At 41.0% G+C, this 25,765-nt stretch overlaps 1 long non-coding RNA gene across 2 annotated transcripts in view; it reads left to right on the top strand.

Moving 5' to 3' along the window:
- Positions 1-537: 537 nt before the first annotated feature.
- Positions 538-25,765, top strand: part of LOC146870763 (uncharacterized) — a 349,458-nt gene continuing 324,230 nt past the window's right edge. Inside the window, exons 1-3 of one of the 2 annotated variants that reach the window (XR_014979313.1) lie at positions 538-716; positions 3,840-3,984; positions 20,825-20,908. This is a non-coding gene — a long non-coding RNA (uncharacterized LOC146870763). The remainder of the gene's footprint in view (positions 717-3,839; positions 3,985-20,824; positions 20,909-25,765) is intronic. The other variant, XR_014979311.1, reaches the window with a different exon arrangement.

Raw genomic sequence — 25,765 nt, 5'->3', positions numbered from 1 at the left:
CTGTGGATGGCTGCTAGGGTTTTGCGTGGGCAGCGTGCATGGTATTCCCTGTGGCTTGCCGTCTAGCAGGGGTTCTTTGCTGTGGGGTGTTTTTAGGTGTAGGTTCCCACCATCATCTGCCACACCTCTACACTTGTCCAGTAGGTGGCCTTGCAGCCACTCCTCTCTCTCTGTCCTTCCTTCCTCACCTGCTGAGTTCAGCTGCAGCAGGTAGTCCGGCTGGCAGTCGGTGTGCACTGCAGCGTGCTTCTTGCGGAGCCGTTGTGCCGCCTGGGTAAGGGTATGCAGGGATGCAGCGGGCTATTTCTTGTTGCGGGGGGCAGAGCTGGCCTGAATTCCCAATGTGCCCTTTGTTTCTTTGGGGCCCCCTCGCTATGCCATCACTTGATCGGCGCCGGTGCATCGCATTGAGCTCCTTTACTTTTCATCGGGCATAGTACCTCTGATACACCACTAGGTGGGAGTGTTGCTTTGCTTTTCAATGGCCTCGGCAACTTCCCAAACGCTACGGGCCTCGTGCAGTTTCTGTTTCGGGCCGAGAACCAGGCCTGTGTCCTTGTCCCCGGCAGTGCAACGGGCCCATCATGGTCTGCCCCCGGACTCCCAGCAGTCACTCTGTCTCTCCACCTCTTTGGCGTAGGTCTGTCTATGACTGCAGCCGCCCAGGACACCCACACGCAGCCGGATTCCGCAGAAGAGCTTCCACCTTCACCGCGGTGAGTGTCTGTACTTCCTTCGTGTTTCTTTATGGTCATGGGGGCTGAGCAGTTGCATCCGATGCCTTTCAGTGTTGTGGGGAGGGGGCTGCCACACCGCATTTCCCGACGGCGCTGGCCGCATGGAGACACATTATTTTTATTTTTGGGTTTCGCTTATACCCCCGGGGCTCGTCACTTGCCCCGCAGGCTATCGGGTGCGGTCGGTGCCTCCACGCAGGAGGTGCCCTCCACACAGGCAGCACTCTTCCCCCTTTTCCAATCTGCTGGCTGCTGCACGTATGGGCACAGCCCTCTCGTTGCCAAATGTTGTGTTGTGGGCCTTAGGCCCACATTTTAAGGAATGACTGACGCAGACACGGTGGCTCTGGTTAATCAACTGGCCAGAGCACGTGCACTCGTGCCCTTTTATTAGCCGGGTCACGTCACTCGTGACACCGGTGGTGAATGGGTGTGAGGTGTGTGTGTGTCCACTCCCATGGGGGAGTGGCTACTAAATCAGTGCCTGTCGAGACACTAGAACGTGTCTCGCAGGACACAACAGCCACCACTGACAGAACACCGGCCAAGATCGTCGCCAAATTGTTATGAAGGAAGAACCACACAAGATGTCGGTGCTGGTAAGTATTGTGGTTTATTACAGAAATGCAGCAATGGCGGACCCCAGCACTTGGCGGGTACAACAGCCTGCAGCAACCGCTTCCACCAACTGCCTCCCCAGCCCATTCAAAGCCTGACATTCCATTGTATTGTAGCCTACGAGACCTCGAGGCGCGAGGCGTCCTCGAGCTCTCGTGGTGCAGGGAGTACGAGCCAGCATGACACATACGTTCACCCGTAGGAATTTTGGCGCTGAATAACAGATGTTTCTTGTTACTCATCTCAATGGTACTCATTATATCGACCTCAGATAGATGAAAAGCTGAGTGGACCCGCCGGGATTGGCACCTGTGACCGGAAGGTGAACAGAGGCCCCTGCAGTGGAGGCATTAGTCCACTGAGCCACCAGGACTGGCATGAAAGTGTTTCTGAATATTAGCTCTCGTTGTTGTGCATAACAGTGGGAGTATGATACTTGCCTGTGCTTTCTGTGAATCAGATTATTAGACAGTTGCTCCTCTGCAAATACTGCACTGAAAGAACCTTTTTTTTAAGCAAGCACGTGCAGCATGCCTTACTGGTTCCTAGTTTTGCCTGGGAATCATTGAACTGAAGGCATCAAGACGGTTTTCCCAGATGAACTAGAACTTTGAGGAATAAATTAAGGAGTTTTTATGGGGCTGACTTAAATTCTATATTTGACCGCCTTTTACAACTTGCTTAGTCTTTATGAACATTAACAATATGAACTCAAAGCCTCCACAGCCCATCTATTTCCATATTATGTGACTTGCACAGGCTTCATGTACTGATCCTCCAATATTCTAAGAGTATCCTGACATTTGACACAGATTTCCTACTTAAGTGTCGTTTGGCAGAACTAAATGGAGATGGGGGCGTGGCTTCGGAGCCGTTGGAGATGGCTGCTGTTTTCGGGAGCTCCGCGGCAACGTAGACGACAAGGATTCTCCGGGCTTCTTTTTTTATATGTCGGACCTCGCAAACCGGCATTTCAGCCGTCGGAACATCTTTGCTACCGCTGTAGAGGTATGCGGAGCGTTTACATGATGCTAAGTTGATTTTTTCTCCTCAAATGCAGTCTGTCAGAGCTGCGGCCGCCATTTTGTTTTTGATTTTCTTTTCTTGATGCTTCCTTCGCCCTGCTGCCACTGTTCCTGACACTTACAGTCTTCAAGTTTTCTGCTACTACCAATGTTTGCGCAAAGGTTTTTCATCACCTCTTTTTGGCATTTTTCTTGAAACTTCGCATTATTTCATGCGGTGTTCATTACAGTTTCTTTCTCCTGCTTTGCTGGCGTATTTGTATTTTTACTCTTCGTAAATACTTTTTGCTGACCCCTCTTGTATTGAAAGTCACGGTTATTCAGAACCTTATTTCCCTTGTGACTTTCTCTGTCTTTTTAAAGGGAATTTTGCCTCCTTTCCTTCATGGCAATGCCTCGTGGCACTCGTAAAGGGGCGCAACAAGCTAGCAACCCTTCATTGGCTGATACTAATCCTTTCAATGTCTTACGTGACACTATGGATGAAGTACCCATTGAGTCCTCTGAGTCTAAAGGTTCGACCACTTCAGGCACTCGTCCCAAGCAGACTTCCAAACTGACAGCGGCTTCCACATCAGGCAAAAGGGGGAAAGTTAATCCTCCTTCCCCTACTAACCCACCATCTTCAGTCTCTATGAAGCTTCTCCTTGATGAAATCCGCGCTTTGAAACCTTATATGGAAGAAACCAATTTGCATTTACAAAGTCTTGAAGACAATTGGTCTCACACTGTTCAAAGGTTTGTGGTCCTTGAACAGAGAGTTGACGCAGTACATGACTCCATGAATCAAGTCCCCATTTTACATAAGGAGATTGGTCACCTCAAGCAACAGGTTGAAAATTTGAAAACCGCAGTAGACGCAATAACCTACGCATTTATGGTTTGGTTGAAGGTCTTGAAGGTTCTAATCCAATTTCATTTTTTCAATCATTTTTACCATCTCTTCTTGGACTTCCTGAAACTCCTCCTTTAAATATTCAGCGCGCTCATCGCCTTTGTCGGATCTCTAACTCTTCATCCTCTTTAGTAAAACCTAGAGGAATTATTTTATATTTTCTGGAGTATACTGACTTACTCAAGGTGCTTCAAGCTGCCAAGCAAAGAGGAAAGATTTCATGGCATGGTTCCAATCTCTTTTTCACTCAGGACTATGCCAAGGTGACTGCAGATCGTCGGAAAAAGTTCCTGGAGATGAGACCTACACTTCGAAGTCTCAATGCTAGATATGGTCATTTCCACCCATGCCTTTTTAAGGTGACTTATAACAATAAGACAACATCTTATGAAGATCCAGCTGTACTTCAACAATTTTTGAATACCTGTCGTCATGATTCTATGGATGTATCTAGATCGTAATTGTTTTAATCTCTTCATAGTGGCTACTTGATGTCTGTTCTGTTGTATTTTGGCATTGATGTTATATGATGTTAACATATTTGTTTTGTCTTTCTCTCATTAGATATGGATATATGGTCCCCTGTATGTTATCTCCTTCATTCTTCCTGGATGGCGTCCTCCTTGACATTGTTGTTCTGCGGTATCCCGTTCGGCGTCCCCTCTCCCCTGTGTGGTTCCACCACCCTCATCTTTTTTGTCTTCTTGTGGTATGTCTTTTGCTATTATGTTCTCATTTTTACATCAATGGTTTCTTTTGCCTTGTTTCCCTATCTTTGTCTTGTTCCTTTCTTTTGCTTTTCTTAGCTTCTTCTTCCCTCTTTGTTTATCTACTTTTCTCTATGCTTCCACTCCTTGTTCTTTTCCTTCTCTTTATCTGTCTCCCCTTATTCATTTAATTCGATTTATTTTCTGGCTCTCTTTTTCATCCTATTATCTCAATTCCTTCCTCCTTTCTCAGTTTCATATGTTTCTTTATTTTTTAAATTCCTTGTCTTCAAAATATAATTTGTTTATGGCAGTTTTTCAGTTATGTATATGGTTATGTGACTTATTTCTCTTTACATATATTGATAATTCTTAGGCCTGCAATGTTTTGTTTTTCTTTCTTTTACAAATGTACCAGTTGTTGTTTACTCTTTCATTACTCACACATTCGTATTTTCTCTGAATTTAAATCTTAACTCCTATCCTTAGATGTCTTTCAATATTTTATCTTGGAATGTTAAAGGTCTTGGTTCGCCCATTAAGCGTCAAAGAGTGCTGTCTCATATAGCAAATTTAAAAGGGGATATTGCGTTATTACAAGAAATTCATGTTAAAGATGCTGAAATTTCTAAATTGCGTCGTCATTGGGTTGGTCATGTTTTTGCCTCTCCTGGTTCTGGGAAACGTAATGGTGTTGCTATTTTATGTCATAAGCGTTTGGATGTTCAACTTGTTAAGCAAGATAATGATTCAGAGGGTAGGTGGGTAGCAATCTCTTTGTTGATTTATAAAATTCCTCTAACTATTTTTAATATTTATGCTCCCACTGTTCAAGATAAGCTCTTTTGGCCCCATATTCTATCCCTGCTCATGCAACATACTGATGATTACCTTATTTTGGGTGGTGATTGTAATATGGTTATGGACCCATTTTTGGATAGAAGATCTGATTCTCGGTTCTCTCCCTCTCCTATGCATTCTCTATTTACTTCCACTATCTCTCAAAGAGCACTTGCAGACTCTTGGAGGCTTTGTCACCCTACTCTTAGAGAATACACCTTCTACTCACCCCCTCACTCTTCCCAGTCCCGGTTAGACTATCTTTTTATTTCCAAAGCCCTTATTCAACACATCACTCACTCTGACATAGGTTCTATTTTAATTTCTGACCATGCTCCAGTTTCTTTAACTCTAGATTTGATCCCTCCCGTGAAAGGCACTAGGAGATGGAGGTTTAATAATTCTCTTTTATTGGACCCTAAGTTTACTCAAGCCTTTCTTGAATTTGCCTCTTCATTTTTTGATGATAATGATTCTTCCCAATTAACCCCTTCTCTCATTTGGGATACCTTTAAAGCTGCTTCTAGAGACTTCATTATTACTTTTGTTGCCCAGAAACGGAGCACAACCTCTCAGTCTATTCATTTACTTAACACTCAGATAAAAAAGTTAGAGCATTCCTTCTATCTCTCTAAAAAACAATCTGACCTGGACAATCTTATTAAGGCTAAACTCTCCTTTAACAAACTTTCTACTGACTCTGCCAATGTATTTTTACTTAAGTCTAGTGCTAAATATTACAGCGCACAAAATAAAGCTGGTAATCTTTTAGCTAAGTACCTCAAAGTTAAGAAAGAACGTACTAAAATTGACTCTATTGTTACTTCCTCTAATGTTATGGTTCATAAAGATGAAGATATTTTAGCTGAATTCACGGATTTTTATCAAAAATTATATACTCCTGAATCCTCACCTTTATTGTCTGACATCACTCGCTATTTGTCTTCCATCCCTTCACCTTCCTCTTCAGATGTTGATTTTTCCCCATTAGAGGCTGATATAACGCATAAAGATATTCTGGAGGCTATTCAAGTTCTTAAAAGAGGTAAGGCCCCTGGCCCAGATGGGTTTACCATAGAGTTCTATTCCCATTTTCCCTCCCTACTTCTTCCTAGAATTTATCAATTATTTTCCTTTTTTATTACAACACAGAAATCTGATGGCTCTTTTCAAGAAGCTCTAATTTGTCTCCTTCCTAAAGATAACAAAGATCACACTCTATGTAAAAATTATAGGCCAATCTCCTTAATTAATCTAGATTATAAAATTTTTGCAAAAATTCTTGCGCTTTGTTTGGAAAAACTTCTTCCACAATTAATTAGTAGAGAGCAATGTGGTTTTATCAAAGGCCGTCATCTTTCTGATAATACCTGTCTCTTTTTTAATGTCTTAAGTAAATCTCATTCTCATAAGGCTTCATTGGCAGCGGTTGCATTGGACGCTGAGAAAGCTTTTGACAGAGTCAACTGGCAATTTATCTTTTCTTCTCTTTCTTGGTTCGGTTTAGGTCCTAAATTCCTCTCATATGTCTCACTACTCTATTCTTTTCCTAGGTCTTTTATTTTAGCTAATGGTCTTGTTTCTTCCTCTTTTCCTCTTCTTCGGGGTGTCCGACAAGGTTGTCCGCTCTCTCCGCTCCTATTTATTTTGGCATTAGAACCCTTTCTAACAAAACTTCGTATGAATGATGACATTTCTGGCTTTCCCTATGGTGATAAACATCTAAAGATCTCTGCTTATGCAGACGACATTCTTCTATTTATCTCAAATCCCCAAACTTCTCTCCCAAAATTTTTATTAGAGGTCTCGGAATATGCATTAGTATCAGGTTATAAACTTAATGTAGATAAATGTGAAATCCTACCTCTAAATAAATTCTGTTTTCATGCTGACTTTTTATCTTCCTCCTTTCATTGGAGTCCAACTAAAATCAAATACCTCAGTCTCTGGTTCACACCTTCTATTAAGGATATTGTAGCATTAAATCTAAAAAAATTACTATCATCCCTCACTGTCTCTACAAACAGATGGCATCCTCTGTTCTTATCCTGGTGGGGTAGATTGGATTCTATCAAAATGATGTCAGTTCCAATTGTCTTATTTTTCTTGTCTAATCTTCCAGTTAATATTCCTAAATCTTATTACAAAAGTATTTCTTCCATATTATCAACATTTTTATGGCAAAACAAACCAGCCAGAATGTATTTTTCCAAACTTAAATCTTCTAAACATTTAGGTGGTGTTAATTTATCTGACTTCTTCTCGTATCACACTTCTTTTTTCCTTACTCATTCTACGTCTTTCTTTTCTGATCATATACCTGACCCCTTCTCTCAGCCTTTGTGGGTAGAGGTTGAATCCTCCTTTTTTCATCCTTTTACGTTTGAGGAGTTTGTTTCCTTGGCACATGCTCCAAAGAGGTTTTCTCTTCCCATCCTTCAAAACATTCGCAAAACCTTTCGTCCTATTCTTTTGCATAATTTAGATGATCGTTCCCGCTTTTTACAATCTCCTATTTGGTATAATCACCTTATCAAAATTAAGAATAGATCTGTTTTTTGGAATGATTGGTTAAATCTTGGTCTTAAATGGACTCATCAGCTTTTTCAAGATGGATCTTTTATTCCCTTTTCTGTTCTTCAAACTCGCTTCTCTCTCCCCCTATCTTTTTATTCCAAATATACATTATTGAGGACGGCGGCTCAAAATGCCTATGATACTCTTGCTTGTGCCTCCGTACAATATAATTCTTCTCCCATTCCCTTAACATTCTTACACTCTTCCCCCTCCGCCTCTCAAATTTATAAAAAATTGAGAGATACGTCTGCCCATCGAGAGAAGTCTGCTGTGGAATGCGCTTGGGAATCAGATCTAGATGATTCTTTTTCTATTTCTACCTGGGATAACATTTGGATCAAAATAAGGAAGTCTTCTAGAGCAGAGAATACCACTCAAACTTTATTTTTTATATATAATAGACTTTTAATTACCCCATCCAAATAACATAAAATTGACTCTTCTATCCCGTCTATCTGCTGGTCCTGTTCGGCCTTGGTAGCCGATCTTAAACATATGTTGTTTACTTGTCCCGCTGTTCATCTTTTCTGGGGTAAAGTATGGCAACAAATTAATACCATTTTCTCTTCCAATTTCCCCTTTTCTCTTTCACATATCTTTCTTGGTAGTATTTCACAAGTATGGTCCTCCTCTAATATTAACACCTCCATTGTTGATCTCCTTATAGCTGTCGCATTTCAACAAATCACGAAAGCGTGGAAGGATACCTCAAATATTTCCTTTCAAGCCTGGTGGTATGGGGTTTGCTATAATCATAGACTAGACAGGGCTTATGTTCATCCCATTACCCTTGCTATTAAACGGGAATTATTATGGTTACCCATTACTACCTTTCTGAATATGTCCACCCAATCCCTTCCATTACATAATCCTTGCAATGAAGAAGTCTCCAAACCTCCCTGAAATTGTTATTATTACTGAATGTTGATTATCATTTCTGTTCTGCCTCATGTTGAATTATTAATTCTTTAATAGTGAAATTCTTTTGTTTAAACTGCTATTTTTTACTATATATGGTTGTAATATGTTCCTGGTAACATCCCTCCCTTTCTTTATCTTTTCGTCTCCTCTTTTCTATCTCTTTTTTGCTTTTATGAAGTTTTTTGCAATTTATTCCTTTTACAAAGTATATGTTATTATTGCTTTGAGCCTATTTGTTCTTTAATAAAATCTATTTTTAAACTTAAGAACTAAATGGAGATTATGGAACCCAGCTAGGAAAAATATAACTCTGGCCTTCGGTGCTGTATGCCTTGGGCTGGAAACTTTGAAAATATCCTTTGTGTAAATTGCCATAGCTGGTATTGCCACACTGACCTCTTACTGTGCTGAGAGAAATAGGCAGCAAGCATACGGATGAAGCCGCATTGTAAAATGCATAGGTTTCACTTCAATTTTCCTTTAAGCTGTCTAAACAGAGGATTGAAAATAGTAGTTAATTTACAGTTTATACCAAACCATATAAAAATGTGCATCTAAAAGGCCAGTTCAACAATTAACATAATTTAACATATACATTAATCTAAAAGCTATTTGATTTACTAAGCTCCTTATAACAAACACGCTCTTTACTCATAAACGGATATAAAACAAGAAAAATAATTTATCATATAATTTATGTAAAGAACAATTAATAAATTTTCTGAGCATCTGGATTACAATTTGTTCTATACATTTGATCAGACCTGTTATCTTATTGTGCCTTTCTCCAAGACTACAAAAGTTGTAAATGTATTGTAGCTTAGCTACGACAGAGAAATATGTTGAATTAGTATATGGTCAATTGTCTCACCTTCTAGAGAACACATCCTACATTTCAAATCATTACAGTGCTTTAACCTCCATATTCAAGTTCCCGGGAGCATGTTCACATAGCTTAGCCTAAACCGTGGAAAAGATGTTTGAGTCTCAAATTCTTGGTGTAAGTATACAGCCATACCAGGCTCTGTGTATGCCTCACAATGCATAGAATAAGATGTATTTTATTTAAGTGTAGGAAGCTGGATTACTTGGTAAGGCAAATTCTCCCAGCACCATGCCAAACTAGCTCCTATTTCGGCAAACATTGTTTCTCTAAGACCGCCCTGTCTACCTTTTAGCAACGAAGGACCGAGACGAAAGGCTACTTTAGAGAATGCTCGTTAGGGATTGATAGAGTGCAGGTCACCAGCTCGGGTTAAACACACACATACCTAAATACTCACCTGGGGCCAAACATTCACACAAATGAGCTAGCAAACCCCGCTGATATCAATTTTTGAGTTCACCTGCAATTTAATTTCACCTTTATCAAGTCTTACCAATTTGATCTCCTTAATATTTACTTTCTCGATGAATCAGGTTTCTGAGATAGTTTAAGGTAGAAAATGACATTTAACTTGAAATAACCACAAACTCAAAAAGTTTTAAGAACTTTATCTAAATCAATAATTTTGTGAGTCAGAATCAATTACAGCTTAAACACATTCTTTCAAGAGGCAAATTAAAGTCAAATAAAACAAAGTAATAATATTGATCAATGAAGACGGTACCTGAAAAAGGAAATGAGAGAGCAGGTACAATGACAGTTTTCGCAGAATTATATTTACCTAGTGGTGATAGATGAACCCAGCTCTTTGAAGATAAGCCAGATAGAATCTGCCAAGGCAGGATGCAGACAGAGGATTGGACAGATTCGGATCTGGGAAGGTGACCTCTTCTAAGTGCAACGCCAGCGTCGCACCCCTCTCTAATACTACTCTCCTCGGGTGTCCCTCTTCCGAAATCCCCTTCTAGATGATTATATTAGCATTCAGTATCTCAATTTCTTGAGCAGAGTTTCTGGCAGCAGCAGGGTCTGAGACAGCGTCTCGGACAGTCTGTAGCAGCATACGCATTGGGTCGGTGACGAGTCGGAATGGCGGCTCTGACAAGTCTGACAAATTTTCTAGTTAACTTACCTCAATTATACTATTCTGTATTCGTGTACCTCCCCCAAAATCGCAATTTTTGTGTTTTCCCCTACTCTGATTGGTCAGGGCGAGGAGGTGAGTTCATCACACCATATTAAAAGTAATAATTTTACTGTGGACTATTGTTCTATGTTTCCGCCCCTTAATTTACTTTCCCATAGCTTTATTCCCACCCGCATTTCACATTATGATTAAGGGTGGGCGTAGTGGGCGTAGTGGGGCTACGTGAAGCAGCACGTAGTGTGCCCAAATCTACGCACACTACGTGCTTCGCGTAGCCCCACTACGCGCCACCCGCCTCCCGCCCGCCCTCCTTTTAAATCAAACCCCCGCATTTACAATAAATACAAAATTTAGAAACTTACCATGAAGCGCGGCGTCTCCGGGGCTCCCTCTTCCATTCCCAACTTCTTCTGACAAATGCGCATGCAAGAGGGAGCCCCGGAGACGCCGCGTTTCAGGTAAGTTTCTTTAATTTTGTATTTATTGTAAATGCGGGGGTTTGATTTAAAAGGAGGGCGGGCGGGAGGCGGGTGGCAGCGGCAGGCAGCTACGCTTCGCCCTGGGTGTGCGTAGCGCTAGCCTGCTTCGCCTACTTTGAAAACTGCGAAGCAGGCAGCGCTACGTACACTACGTGGGCGAAGCGCAGTGTTTCGCCCAGGGTTAATTATGATCATTACAAGTTATACATTTTATTCAAAATTGTTGCATTCGTCCGGTTCAGGGGTTTACTTTCCCAGGCGTCTTCGCCTAATGTGGCCTTGGCTGTGATTCAAGTGTGTCGTCCCAGTTTCCGGCAAGTTTCTATGCGCATCCGCGCGGGTCATGTGAGGTAGGAATTTCACCCTCCGAGGCCCAGACGTGAACTAATAATAAAGTCAGAAAAAGACACGTTAGAATGTGACAAACAATGATTTCACTGTATACCACTTATTTCTACTCTATCCCCATTTACTTTTTTTATTCTTTTGCATTAGTGTTTAACAGAACTTACGAGTTTAGTTCAAGCAGTAGCATATGCGTTAACATGTGAGTTTCAAGCGGCCATATTTAGTGCTATTGCGCAGCTGTAAAGTTTTCCCACCAAGCGACATAATACGTCATACTACGCGGCCATTTTGAAGGCACTCGGGTTACTTGTTAGTAATACACATAGGAAAGCTTCCCCTGGATACTGTATGTTGTGTATAATGCAATGTTAGTATTTAGGAAACGTGTTGGTTACGTGGTTACATGTTATTTGAGAGGATTGCATACAAGCAAGTTTCTTTAATACGAACCCTTGCTCCATCAATCCCCTCTCTGATGGCATTTAATGCCATCACTAATTTCTACTAAATCAGATGCCAACTTTATCACATCTCAATTTCTTCTTCAACCTTTTCATTCCTTTCTTGTTCCCCCTTACACTGTAATCCTCTCATTCTTTTGTAATAGTCTCCTTTTAATTCTTCTAGTTGTATTTCCTTGAATTTTCTTTTCTTACCTCTTTCATTCAATTCATATTTCTTTCTCCCTTTGCAACATTTATGGCAGAACTTTATTGCTAATACTAATAGTGTTATTCTCATTATGGGCAGTATTATAGGGCCTAGAATACCATTACCTATGTTAGAAAACCAACTACCTAAACTAGAAATGCTATTTGTCAACTTCGTCCAAACATTTTCAACTTCCAGTGGTTTCAACTCTTCTTCTAATGTCGTAATATTTGTAATGTATTTCCCAATTTCAAAGCTTTTATCTGGAGTATATGTGCAACAATGTTGCGCTTTCAATAATATACAGACTCCACCCTCTTTTGCCAATAGTATGTCAATAGCAAGTCGATTTTGCATAACCATAGATCTAACCGCAACTAATTTAGTGTTGATCATTAAGAATCCTCAAGCATGTCAGCAGATAACCGATCAACTACTTTAGATAACTGACAAATCTTCCGTGAATTTAGAAGAACTCCCACTGAAGGTATCAATGCTCCAAAAATGTCACCTACTATTTCTGAAAAACTAGCTCTTTTTACACGTGTTAGTTAATTATTGCCTTCATTGCTTCCAGTGATTCTTTTTACATGACAAACTTTAGGGAATACTATTCCAAAATAGCAACTCCCATACCAGTGGTCAGGCAGCCTAAAATAGGCTTTATTGCCACACACATAATAGATTCCAGGAAATACTGGATCCGTTCCTCCTTTTAGTCCCCATGCCCCAATTACAAAGAAATTATGTTCACATTCACTGGAACCAATAAACACATTGTTATATTCAGTCTTGAACCTATGAAGACAGATTTTCCTTTCTTTTCAAGATCTTAAGACATTGCAGCATGAGTCTTGCCATTTGCATAATGCTCTTCCTCCTCAGCCCATTTAGGTATCGGAGGTTTAGGCTCAGCAGCTCTCTTTTGAAAATCCTGTCTCCTTGCCTCAACTAAATTCAAAAATATTTTATCTTCTTCAGTCAATTTACAAGTTAAACTGTGCTTGTGTGCTTCAGCGATATCTATTGCTTTCATTGTTAGAAAATATTCACCCATAAATTATGAGTCTCTCGTACTAAGGACAGTGTTCATGCTTTTTCGCATAGGAACCTCAGAAAAGATCACATCTACATTAGAATAATAAAACTGCAATTTCCCTGTTCTATAGAATAAACTTGCTAAAGAGCTACACGAAATACCATATGTCAATGGTAAATGATGATATGTTACTCCTTCTGCTACAGATGCAGGTTATTTCATACATACATAACAATCACTAAGCTCCATGGATTCTACATATTGTACTAACAAGTTGGTAAAAACATTCAGGTCTGTATCATTGTTATTAACAGTGTGATGTAAATCTAACTAATCTGGTGCTTCTAATTCTACTTTGTCTCCTTTGATGGTATCTACCTTTCCATGTGTATTAGTGCTATTTTGTACTTTTGTAACCATCAAATAAGGAATGGCCACGGGTAGTACTAACCATATTACGAGTACTAAAATTATACTACCTCTACATATTCTACAACATTTTACACAATTCGGTTTTCCAGCAGCTCTAATGTCAGCCATTTATCAATTGGGATAAGAAGATTTCTCTTCTTTACTTTAGTATTTAATTTCATGACAGAATATAAAGGGAAATTCTTTTCAGGTTGGTCTCACTTCTTCATCAATTGGTAAGCTTTCATCATCTTCTCCAACTATTTCAAAAATGTTGAAATCTTCAAGAATAACATATGCCCATTCGGGACCCTTGCATTTGTTATTTATTATTTTCAATCTTGGACTTCTTCATTTTGGGACTTCAGTTGACGGTCCAGATTGACTGGATACTTCGTCTACTTGTTCTGGTTCCTCTATTATGGGTTTAAGCCGGTACTTCACTCTCTTGTTAGCACTAGGCCAATTATCGCCTCTCCTGATTCTTTTAGCTTGCACTGCGATTTCACTTTCTTCGAATGTTCTTTTATTTTCACTAAGTTGTGGCACAACTTGTTTATTTTCGTTTTCCGAATCCCTCTCTACCTTACATAGTCCAGGGCTTTTTATTTTGATGTCTCCTGCCTGGATGTGTTCTTCTTCCCTAATCTGACCCTGTTCAGGTTCAGTTTTAATTGGCTTTTCTTCTTCTTTTACCTGAACCTGTTTGACTTTGCCTGTCTGGTCCTGCTCAGGCATTTCTGTTTCTTGATTTTCTTCTGCCTGAACGTTTTTTCTAAGACCTATCTGTCCCTCCTCAGACACCAGGGCTGTAACTTCAACTTTGTCTTTTCTTATCTGGTCCTGCTCAGGTTCCCTAACAATCGTGGTTTCACTTACCTGAGCGTGTTCTACTGTTCCTAACTGGTCCTCGCTCTTTTCCTGACTAGCTAATCTAGTTTGGTTCCTGGTCCTTACAATTTCTTCAGGTATTTCAACTATTGGGATTCAATCATCTTGACTGGTGCTTGGTTGTTCCTGCTCAGTTACTTCAGGATTTATTATTCGTGATCCTTCAGCTGTACAACCTTCAGCCCCTTCACCTGCTTGAGTCTGTTGAGGTTCTTCTTTGTCTGGTGCTGGTAGTCTTTTAGTATGGCTTGCATGAATCAAATTAGGCAAACCTGTACACTTTACTGCTGTTGTTGTAACCAATATAACCTGATGTGGTTTTTCCCACCTTGGTGCTAGGCACGATTCTCGAGTATGATTCTTCAGTACATCACAGTCACCGGGATTCAGATCATGCGCTTGGTTCGGCTGCCTGGGGACTGCGTCTTCTCCAACCTGGTGAGATATAGAACGCACTTGGTCAGCCAACTCTTTGCAATACTCCAGTACCAAATCATCAGTTATATTTAATGGCTTGTGTCCTGGTATACATGCCTGCCTCATTGTTTTTCCCATGATTATTTCATGGGGACTCAATCCGGTCATCTTTTCTGGAATACTTCTAAGTCCCATCAGAACAAGAGGTAAAGCATCAGGCCAATCCAGTGGAGTGGATGCGCGCACCTTTCCCAGCCTTGACTTAATTGTGCCATTCAATTGTTCTACCACTCCAGATGCCTCTGGGCGGTGTGCACAGTGCAGCTTTTGTTCATTTTTTAATGTTTCGCAAATTAATCAAATTATTTCATTATTAAAATGAGACCCTCGGTCTGATTCAATAGTTACTGGAAAACCGAAACACGGTATGAACTCTCTTAATAAGAGTTTGGCCACTGTCAAGCTGTCATTTCTTCTGGTGGGGTATGCCTCCACCCACTTTGAAAATAGACAAACAATGACAAGTATATATTTTAATCCTTGACAAACAGGCAACTGAATGAAATCAATTTGAAGTCTTATAAAGGGACCTTCAGCTTTTCCAATTTTTCCTGTATAGACTATTGTTTTCTTGCCGGGATTCATTTGCTGACATGTCAAGCATCTTTGGCAAAGGCTCTTTACAATGTTCCTGAACCTTGGATTAAACCAATCCCGTCTAAAGAGTCTAATCATTGCATCTCTGCCTATGTGGGTGTCTCCATGATACATCCTAGCCATGGGTGCAAGCATACAGCCTGGCAATACAGGTCTGTCATCTAAGTAAACCCATACACCAGCTTCTGCCCTTCTCTGACAACCAATTTTCTCCCACTCTTGTCTTTCTTTTGTCTCTGCTTCATCTTGGAGTTCTCTTATCTCTCTCCATGTTTGTAATCCTGACAATAGCATAAGTTGGCAGCTGATTCCACAATTTTAAACTTTCCTGTTTACTGCCATTTGAAATTTTGCGCAGTGTTGTGCAACCTGGTCAGCATATGGATTACCTGCAGTCACACGGCCATTTCCTGACTTGTGTGCGGCACATTTTACCACTGCCACCTCTTTTGGTAATTGTAGTGCTTCAAGCAACTCTTTTACAAAATTTCCGTTTTTAATGGGAGACCCTGAAGAAGTCAGAAAGTCTCGCTGCATCCAGAGCTGGCCAAAGTCATGCACAACCCCGTAACCATACTGACTATCAGTGTATATGGTTACTCTCCAATTTTTCCCATTTTTGCAGGCTTTAATTAAAGCTATCAATTCGGCTACTTGTGCAGACTTGACTCCTGGTAAATAGGATGCTTCGACTATTCCAGCCAATGTACATACGGCATAAGCAGCACTCAACCCTCCCTCCTCATGGCGCATACATGAGCCATCTACAAAAAGCCCATGCTCAGCATCTCTCAAAGGCTCATCCTGTATGTCTGGTCGGAGTTTGGTACTGAGTTCTGTCACATCAAGACATTCGTGTTCAGCTTCATCTTTCACTTCCTCATTGCATGTGTCTGGCAACAAGCTAGCTGGGTTAAGAATGGTACATCTGATTATTGTCACATTTTCTGCTCCCAATAGGATCCTTTCATATTTGGTTAATCTGCTTGGAGTGAGATACTGAGTTCGAGTTCTTGTTAGCAGAATTTCAACTGCATGAGGGACATATACCTTAACAGGATGTCCCATTACAATTGACTCACTTTGTTGTATACTTACACACGTTGCAGCCACAGCTTTTAAGCATCCTGGCAAAGCAGATACTACAGGATCTAAGGTAGCAGAAAAGTATGCCACTGGACGTCATATTAGACCATGCCTCTGTGTTAAAACTGAGAGGGCACAGTTATCTCTCTCACAACAGAACAATGCAAATTCTTTCAAATTATTTGGCATACCTAGAGCAGGTGCTTCACATAAACAATTTTGCAATTTTAAAAAAGATTGCATGCTCAGATCATCCCACTCTACTGGTTCTTTTGCTCGTTTCTTTGTCATTTGTCTCAAGGATTTTGCCAGTAGAGAAAACCCTACAATCCATTGCCTGCAATATCCCACAACACCAAGAAACATTCTTATTTTTTTTTGTGACTGTGGTAGCTTCATTTGCTTTATTATTTTTATTCTCTCAGTGGTCACTCTTCTTAATCCTCGTTCTATTTGGTGTCCCAAATACTTACTTTGTTTCTGCAGAATTGCAATTTTTCAGGGGACACTTTATGTCCGGCTTTTGCTAGATGGTTTAAGAAGACAATGAAATCAGTTACACAACACTTCTTGTTTTAGACGCGACCAATAGGTCATCAATATACTGCACCAAGACTGATTCCCGAGGTAGCACCAATGTCTCAAGGCCTTTTTTCAAAATTTGGTTAAAAATTGAAGGACTTTCTGTGTACCCTTGAGGAACGCGATTCCAAACATAGATACGATCCTCAAATTTAAAGGAAAATAAAAACTGGCTATCAGGATGTAGTGGGATAGAGAAAAAAGCATGGCATAAATAAATTACAGTAAACCATCTTGCAGTCCATGGTATTTGGTAAAAAATCACCACAGGGTTGGGTACTATAGGGCAACATGGCACAACAATCTTGTTTATTTTTCTTAAATCTTGAACTACCCTATATTTTCCGTTTGGTTTCTTAATGCCAATTATAGGTGAATTACAGGGACTACTCATGATCTCCTTTAAGATGCCCTGTTCGACCATTCGATCAATTTCTGCTGTAACACCAGCCTTTACTTCGGGACTCATCTTGTATTGTCGAGTATTTGGATAGACTGCACCTTCTTTCACAGTCACTTTTACAGGGTCTACGTCTGTCATTAACCCAACTTCTTTTCCTGTAAAATCCCATACTTCAGGATTCACTGTTGTTTTGACCTCATCACGTAAGTCGTCTTTGGTCATCACTGAATATAATTCATCTACCCCTGTTCCTTGTTTGGCAAACATGATTTTATATATTCCATCTTCATCAGGAGTCTGAATAGCAACACCGTCCGGTGTGCAAAATATGGTGCAATTCATTTTGCACAACAAGTCCCTTCCCAATAGATTTACAGGACTAGAATCGCACACTACAAATTTGTGCAATTCTTTAAAATTTCCAATACACACTTCCATTGGTTTTGTAATAGGGGTCCTAATCTGTTTATTAGAAACATTCACTACTTGGATTGCTTCTCCCGAGAGGGGTAGGTTTGGGATGTCTGCTGTTCTCACAGTAGAATGGCTAGCACCAGTGTCCAACAAAAAGGTAATGTAATTTCCTTCTACCTTTCCATCAATGTACGGACCTGACTGATCTACCGGTAAGGATGCGCCAAGTACGCACTCCTCTTTCTCCCCTCTCAGGCACCGTCATTGATCTTGATCTCCAAAATAATTATCCTGCAAAAGAAACTGCGATGTTACAAAATTTTTCTTTTACCACTTCCTTCTTGGAATCCTGTGTCCACACTGTACTTGGCTTGACTCACAACATTTGGCAAAGGGGCAGGTGGCAATTGACTCTGTGGGTTTACAACCTGCTGGGGCCATTTGGGCCATTATTATTTTGTATGCTCTTACACTCGTTCTTCCAATTCCCCAATTTTCCGCACCCATGACAGGGAAACCTTTTCTTATCTTCTTCTCTACTTAACCGCCCTTTCGGTTTACCCCCATTATTTTCCCCCTGACCTTGCCCCCTTCCTGCATTTCCTGCCTAATTTTGTAACTGGAGTTCTTGCTGTTCTGCTAATTTCACTTGAGCCCACATCACTTTTTCTTCTAAATTCTTTCGTCTATTGTCAATCTCATCTCCACAATATTTTGCATTTTTTGTAAATCTTGTCTATTGGCTTTGCTTGCCAGCACAAATTATGCTGCTTAATCATTTCAGATATTTCTTTTCGTAACCCTGACACAAATCGATACACAAAATACATCATGTTGTTATCCCCAATACTCTCAAATCCACTATATTGTTTAAATACCTGTAGGAGGCGCTCATAATACGCATGTACAGACTCATCTTTTTCCTATGTTGTTCTATCTATTTTCATCCAATCTGTTTCCTTTGGGGGAATTTTACCTTTTAAGAAAGTTATTACTTGGTTATATTTCTTCATAACCTCCTCTGATGGAGCTCCTGTTTTCTCATTTCTCGGGTATTCATCATTAGGCCAATCAACTGTAATTTTACATTCAGTCCACAAATCAGCAGGCACCACTATATCAAAGAGACCATCTAAATCTTTCAACAAAACTTTCGATACTTTCACAAAACTTTCAACTTGCCTATACCATTCCACTGGTTTTTCTCTCAACTTCGGAAAATCATTTGTAAATGATAATATATATTTTTTCGGGTCCATGGGACATGTACATATCCCCCTCCTGGAACCTCTCTCATTGGGTACAACCTTTCTGCCTTCTCTGTTTCTTTCACTAAATATTCAGATGTTACCCGATTTGCCTGGGCTTCCTCCTTTTTCGAACTTACACCTGTCTAAGTTTTCCATTGCTGCAATATCGTCATTAATTCTTTAACCTGTAATTTTCTTCCTGACTCATTCATATTTTCTAAATCCTTATCAGAAAATTCTGCTCTATAAGGTTTTTGCAATACTTTGGATCGGCCTATTTCTATTCCCATTTCAGAGGCCAAATTTACCAATTTTTCATGAAATGTTTTTGTGTTTCGGGTTATGGTTCTGCAAATTCTTTCTCATTATAGGTATTTAACCTATCTAGTCCTACATTCCCAGCTATTATTTCTTCTAATTCAACTTGAATATGTCTAATATTTTCGGTGGTGAATTTGGTTTCTCTATTTCTTGTGCCCATCTTTCTATTTCTTCTGGGGTTACAATTGTGGCATTTTTCGATCCGGTAGCTGTCTCGATTCGTACCTCTTTTGAGCAACCTGGTGTGACTCTTCTGGGTGTGTCATTTATTTGCCCTCTTATTGGTAAGTCCATTAATGAAATTACAGTTTTGCAATCACTAGCTTGGTCATCAACTACTATCTTCTCTTTTCTTGGCTCAATAATGGGTGTAGTCATGACAGGTGTTTTAGGACAATTTGATTTATCCCCGTATAGTGGGACTACAGGACCTATAGTCACTGGTATAGTTAAAGTTTCGGGATGTGCGTTTAACTGCGTTATCTTCTGCATTAATTCATCTCTATTTTATTTATTGCTTCTCTTTCTTTTTCCTGAAGTACCCTTTCCATTGTTCTCTCATGTACTATTTGTGGCACTAAGGGTGTATCTAGAATCGGAGCACTCGGGGTAGTCCTATTAGGTCTTTCTTGGCGGAGGATTTTTCATTAAAATATCTTCTAAATAATCATCTTTTGATTCCCCGCAACCAGTTAATGTTAAATGCTTTTTCTTTTCTGTGCACTTGCCTCCCCAGTCTATTCCTCTGTCACCAATACAGGATATAACACTTTAGTTAACATGGCCTGTCTCCACTGTTTCATCTGTTTATCTCGAGTTTCACGTGGAAATTTTGGATAACATCTGCTCAAATTTCTGTCACTCTTAGGTCTATCTCGCTTAAATGCCTCAGTTTCCCATTCTTCTAGTGCTTCATACTGAGTTAATCTGGGTCTTGGTTCTAATTCATTCATTCTAGTGCGTAAGTTATGTGAAATTCTTCCATTAAATGTTTCGTACTCTGGGAACGCCAGTATTCCCTCATCTTTTGTATATTCTACCCAATTTTCTATCCATACACAAGTATGATAACCTCTTTCTACCATCATATAGGATGCAGGAGTTTTTGGAGGAGGAATGAGAATTCCCTCTCTAGTCTTAATGGGTTTATCCTTTTTAAAATATTTCTTAATTCTCTGCATAAATGACATTTTTCTTTTCTCTCCATACATTTTGTGTGATCTTTCTTTTATGTACTGTTCGTAGGCAAAACTTAAATACCTTCTGTCTGGGCGATTCCCTATTAAAGTAGGATCGTGTCTCCACATGCAAGACCCACTATCAATTATTATTATGGCTTCTATTTTCAACTAATCAAATGTTCGCTTTTACTTTAACAATTGACCAATACCAGCACGGCTTCTTTTCCTTCTCACCAATCAGTTTCTGTTTTGCTATGCGTTTAGCCAATACTAGCGCAGCTCTCAGTGACGTCAGTATCACTCCTCACTACTGACCCCTCCTTTACAATTCTTCACGACAGTCACACGCCCGCTGTTTCAACCAATCCCAGCGAGACCTTCTGTAACGTCAGTGCAGCACCCTCAACTGACCCCTCCTTTACAAGGTAAGAAGAAAATGTATTTCTTTCATGAATTTACATGCAATTTTCATTAATCAACAACATAGAAACATTCCCTACTGTGTCTGATCCTCTATTTTCAAATAATAGTCAACCTTTTTACTGCGAGCAATCTTTTTCTGCTTACTCTTCACACACTACGAGTAAAACCCTTCCACTTACTCTTCACACACTACCAGTAAAACTTTTCGCTCACTCTTCACACAAGCATCAGAGAACCTGCTACTCCTTCAGTATTACCCTTTCTAGGTGATATAAGACCAAAGTTTCACCAGCGGACTCCTCTGCTACCAATTACTCTTATTTTTATACGAAAGAAAATAATCCCTAAATCAGTGCTTCTAGCCCAGCGTAACTTTCAGCACTTTCCTGATTCAGACAAGTAACCTCACTGTGGTATGGCTTCCATTCGTCACCCACTATTCAATATTCCCAGGAATTTCCAGACGACATGAAACAATACATAACATTTAAAAAATAGTGGTTGTTAATGCATAAATCAAATAATTCAATCCACAATATTTTCTACCTAACTAACTAGACCCTAACCATGCCTCTACCACCAAAGAAAAACTGATAGAGCGTGTGTCACCAGCTCGGGTTAAACACACACACACCTAAATACTCACCTGGGCCCAAACCATTCACACAAATGAGCTAGCAAACCCCACTGATATCAATTTTCGAGTTTACCTGCAATTTAATTTCACCTTTACCAAGTCTTACCAATTTGATCTCCTTAATAATTCCTTTCTCGATGAATCAGGTTTCTGAGATAGTTTAAAGAAGAAAATGACATTTAACTTTATCTAAATCAATAATTTTGTGAGTCAGAATCAATTACAGCTTAAACACATTCTTTCAAGAGACAAATTAAAGTCAAATAATGATAAATGAAGACGGTACCTGAAAAAGGAAAAGAGAGAGCAGGTACAATGACAGTTTTCGCAGAATTATATTTACATAGTGGTGATAGATGAACCCAACTCTTTGAAGATAAGCCAGATAGAATCGCCCAGGACAGGATGCAGACAGAGGATTGGACAGATTTGGATCTGGGAAGGTGACCTCTTCTAAGTGCAACGCCAGCGTCGCACCCCTCTCTGATACTACCCTCCTGGGGTGTCCCTCTTCCGAAATCCCCTTCTAGATGATTAGATTAGCGATCAGTATCTCAATTTCTCGAGCAGAGTTTCTGACAGGAGCAGGCTCTGAGACAGCGTCTCGGACAGAGTCTGTAGCAGCATACGCGTTGGGTCGGTGACGAGTCAGAATGGCGGATCTGACAAGTCTGACAAATTTTCTAGTTAACTTACCTCAATTATACTATTCTGTATTTGTGTACCTCCCTGCAAAATTGCAATTTTTGTGTTTTCCCCTCTTCTGAATGGTCAGGGCGAGGAGGTGAGTTCATCACATCATATTAAAAGTAATAATTTTACTGTGGACTATTGTTCTATGTTTCCGCCCCTTAATTTACTTTCCCATAGCTTTATTCCCACCAGCATTTCACATTATGATCATTACAAGTGTTGGACCTAAAGTCCTAGGGTAGCTTGGCTCAAGTAGAAAGGCTTACTCCAGAATTGCATGTTGTGCTTACGTCACACTCACTTCACACTTCAACGCTTTACCACTTTGAAAAAAAATGACGCTACACCAATTATTTAGAGAAGGTAGGTAAGCTTTATCTTTCCTTATCAGGTGAAGTTAATCAATTTTTATCCAATACCTTACAAAGTCAGAACATTTCATCTCGTCCGATTTAGCAATACTCTTCTACTTCAAATGTGGCAAGATCTCAAGCGCGCCCCTTTTAATGTTTCGAATCAACACCATACTCAATAGCACCTTGAACCAAAACACCAAACGAAGCGCTCCCCAGGGCAATCACTATACACCGGTAATCAGGTGTTTACTTTAAGCGTTACACATACCATTTACATTTCTTTGGGGATCAAGTGATTATTCTAAGCGCTGCACATTACATTCTCATATCTTTGAAGATCAGGTGTTTATTCTAAGTGCTGCACATTACATTCTCATTTCTTTGAAGATTAAGTGATTATTCTAAGCGCTGCACATTATATTCACATTTCTTTGAAGATCAAGTGATTATTCTAAGCGCTGCACATTACATTCTCATTTCTTTGAAGATCAAGTGATTATTCTAAGCGCTGCACATTACATTCTCATTTCTTTGAAGATCAAGTGATTATTCTAAGCGCTGCACATTACATTCTCATTTCTTTGAAGATCAAGTGATTATTCTAAGCGCTGCACATTACATTCACATTTCTTTGAAGATCAAGATATAAATTAGGGGTCTCCTATGTAGTCGGAGATCGGGGCTATCAGAATGTCACACTGGCCTCAGTTACCACAATCCGGAACACTCCCCCAAAACGCCCGGCTTACTAGTAAAGAACCACGTCTTCCTCAGGAGAGGCTTGGAAAGCCCAGGAACCGAGTTCTTCTTGCTGGGGGCAGAGGGGGCTCAACATACTCCGGGAGGAATCTCCCCGGGGGAAGGGGCGAATCCAGGGCCACACTGGCCTGCTGCCCGCCATCCCCGAGGGTTTCTCTAATTCGGGCCTCTTGTGGGTCACTCGAGTCGGATTGAGGACTCGCTCCTCTGAGCCCCACTCACCGGCAAGCCCACTTCCTGATAGACCTTGAGGGGGTGACAATGCTGACGTGGGGTCGTTCCTGGGCCCCACGAGGACCCTTGAAACCAGGCGCTCAACCACCCAGTGACTGCCGGGAGGCATGCCCACAGCCGCCAGACGCAGCGCGGCCTGCGGAGACGCGGCCTCCTCACACAGCCGGCACCAGCGGGGGCGGCACTCCTCAGACCGCCCCTGCATGTGATCAGAGGATCGCAGCTTCAAGGCCCGTCACAGACTTCTACTCAGGGGCGTGGTCTCCTCACACAGTCGGACCTCGGTGGGGCGGCGCTTCTTAGTCCGCCCCTTTGCGTGCGATCCGAGTAAGGCAGGCTTCCCTTTCACTCCGGGCTAGGTCGCGCTATCATATCCGGCACAATGGGACCCCGGGCCTCCTCATGGGCCCCCCAGGTGATGGTAGGACGATTTTCCAACCCCTGGGCTGCGGCGGTGAGTGTTTCAGATAGGGTCTCAAGTCAGGGGTGGCTAAAATTAAGGAGGCGATCCGATCTCTGGGGCAATCAAAGCTTTTAGCCAAATCCCTGGGACTATGTCGCAGATCACCTTCCCTTCAGTCGAAAGTAGTGGTCAGTTGATATCCCTGGATTAATCCAGGGTTCCAGACAACAGCAGGGGTGTGAAAGGTGTAGCCAAAGTCGGTGTCTCTCTACCCTAACTTCCTTCAAGGGACCTGACTGAACAGGAGCGCCTAGGGTAGTTGTGACCTGGAGTCAGTGGCTGGTAACAGGGTCAGGTCAAGAGGTCGAGGGTGGTATCAGCTGGGGAGGGAAGTAAAGCAGACCCTAAGAACTGTCAAATTCCCTTTCTAGTGCATCCACCTCCCCACTCAGATGCCTTACTCCTGACTTCTTCACAGCACACCTTCTTCTCTAAAAATGGCCGACGCACCTCCCCTCTATTTATAACCTGGGCCCTGACTGGCCAGAGTAGTCCAGAAGGTTCTGGAACCCCTCATGACAGTCTATGGCCCAGGTTCTGAGGTGACAGTTTAGTCCACCATTTTGTGAAGAGACTCTCTCCCTCCCTCCATTTTAGTGAAGCACCTTGCGCCTCACCCTCAGGTAGTGAAAATGGGGCGTCCAGAACCTCTACGTCAACACCCAAAAACTAATGGACAGAAAAATTAGAGGGCCAAAGGGGTGAGAAAAAAAAAGAAAAAATGAGGAGGGGACAGCCAAGGGCTGGCAGGTCTAACAACAAGTTATACATTTTATTCAAAATTGTTGCTTTCGTCCGGTTCAGGGGTTTACTTTCCCAGGCGTCTTCGCCTAATGTGGCCTTGGCTGTGACTCAAGTATGTTGTCCCAGTTTCCGGCAAGTTTCTATGCGCATGCGTGCGGGTCATGTGAGGTAGGAATTTCAGTCACCCTGCGAGGCCCAAATGTGAACTAATAATAAAGTCAGAAAAAGACACGTTAGAATGTGACAATAAATGATTTCACTGTATACCACTTATTTCTACTCTATCCCCATTTCCTTATTTTATTCTTTTGCATTAGTGTTTAATAGAACTTACGAGTTAAGTTCAAGCAGTAGCATATGCGTTAACATGTGAGTTTCAAGCGGCCATATTTAGTGCTATTGCGCAGCTGCAAAGATTCCCACCAAGCAACAGAATACATCATACTACGTAGATGTAGTAGACGCATGCTCAAGAAAGTTCCAGCGTTTTTGGCGGCCATTTTTAAGACACTCGGGTTACTTGTTAGTAATATACATAGGAAAGCTTCTCCTGGATACAGTATGTTGTGTATAATGCAATGTTAGTATTTACAAAACGTGTTGGTTACGTGGTTACATGTTATTTGAGAGGATTGCATACAAGCAAGTTTCTTTAATACGAAACCCTCCTCCTTCAGGATCAGCAGCACCAATGCAACATTTGAATAAATAAATCACTCAGAAAAGCTCCCAGACCAATTAGTAAAATTATATAGTGTATTACAATGAAAATAAAAACAATATTACAAAAACTGGATCAGTCACTTCAAAGCAATAGAGTTTCAAAGTAATAGTGCCACTCCACACTTCTCCATTCTACATCGATAATCAGGGAAGGTTCCTGTGTATTACTCACAAGTGGCCACAGAAGGTTTCCTGTTAAATTTCCTTCATTTTAGTGGGTGGTATACAATGAAGAATATGTCCCAGGAAG

This window comes from Triturus cristatus, chromosome 1_1 (genome assembly GCF_964204655.1).
Source record: "Triturus cristatus chromosome 1_1, aTriCri1.1, whole genome shotgun sequence".
NCBI classification, from domain to species: Eukaryota; Metazoa; Chordata; class Amphibia; order Caudata; family Salamandridae; genus Triturus; species Triturus cristatus.
Note: the sequence above shows the minus strand (reverse complement) of the source record. Positions and strands in the feature narration are given on the sequence as shown.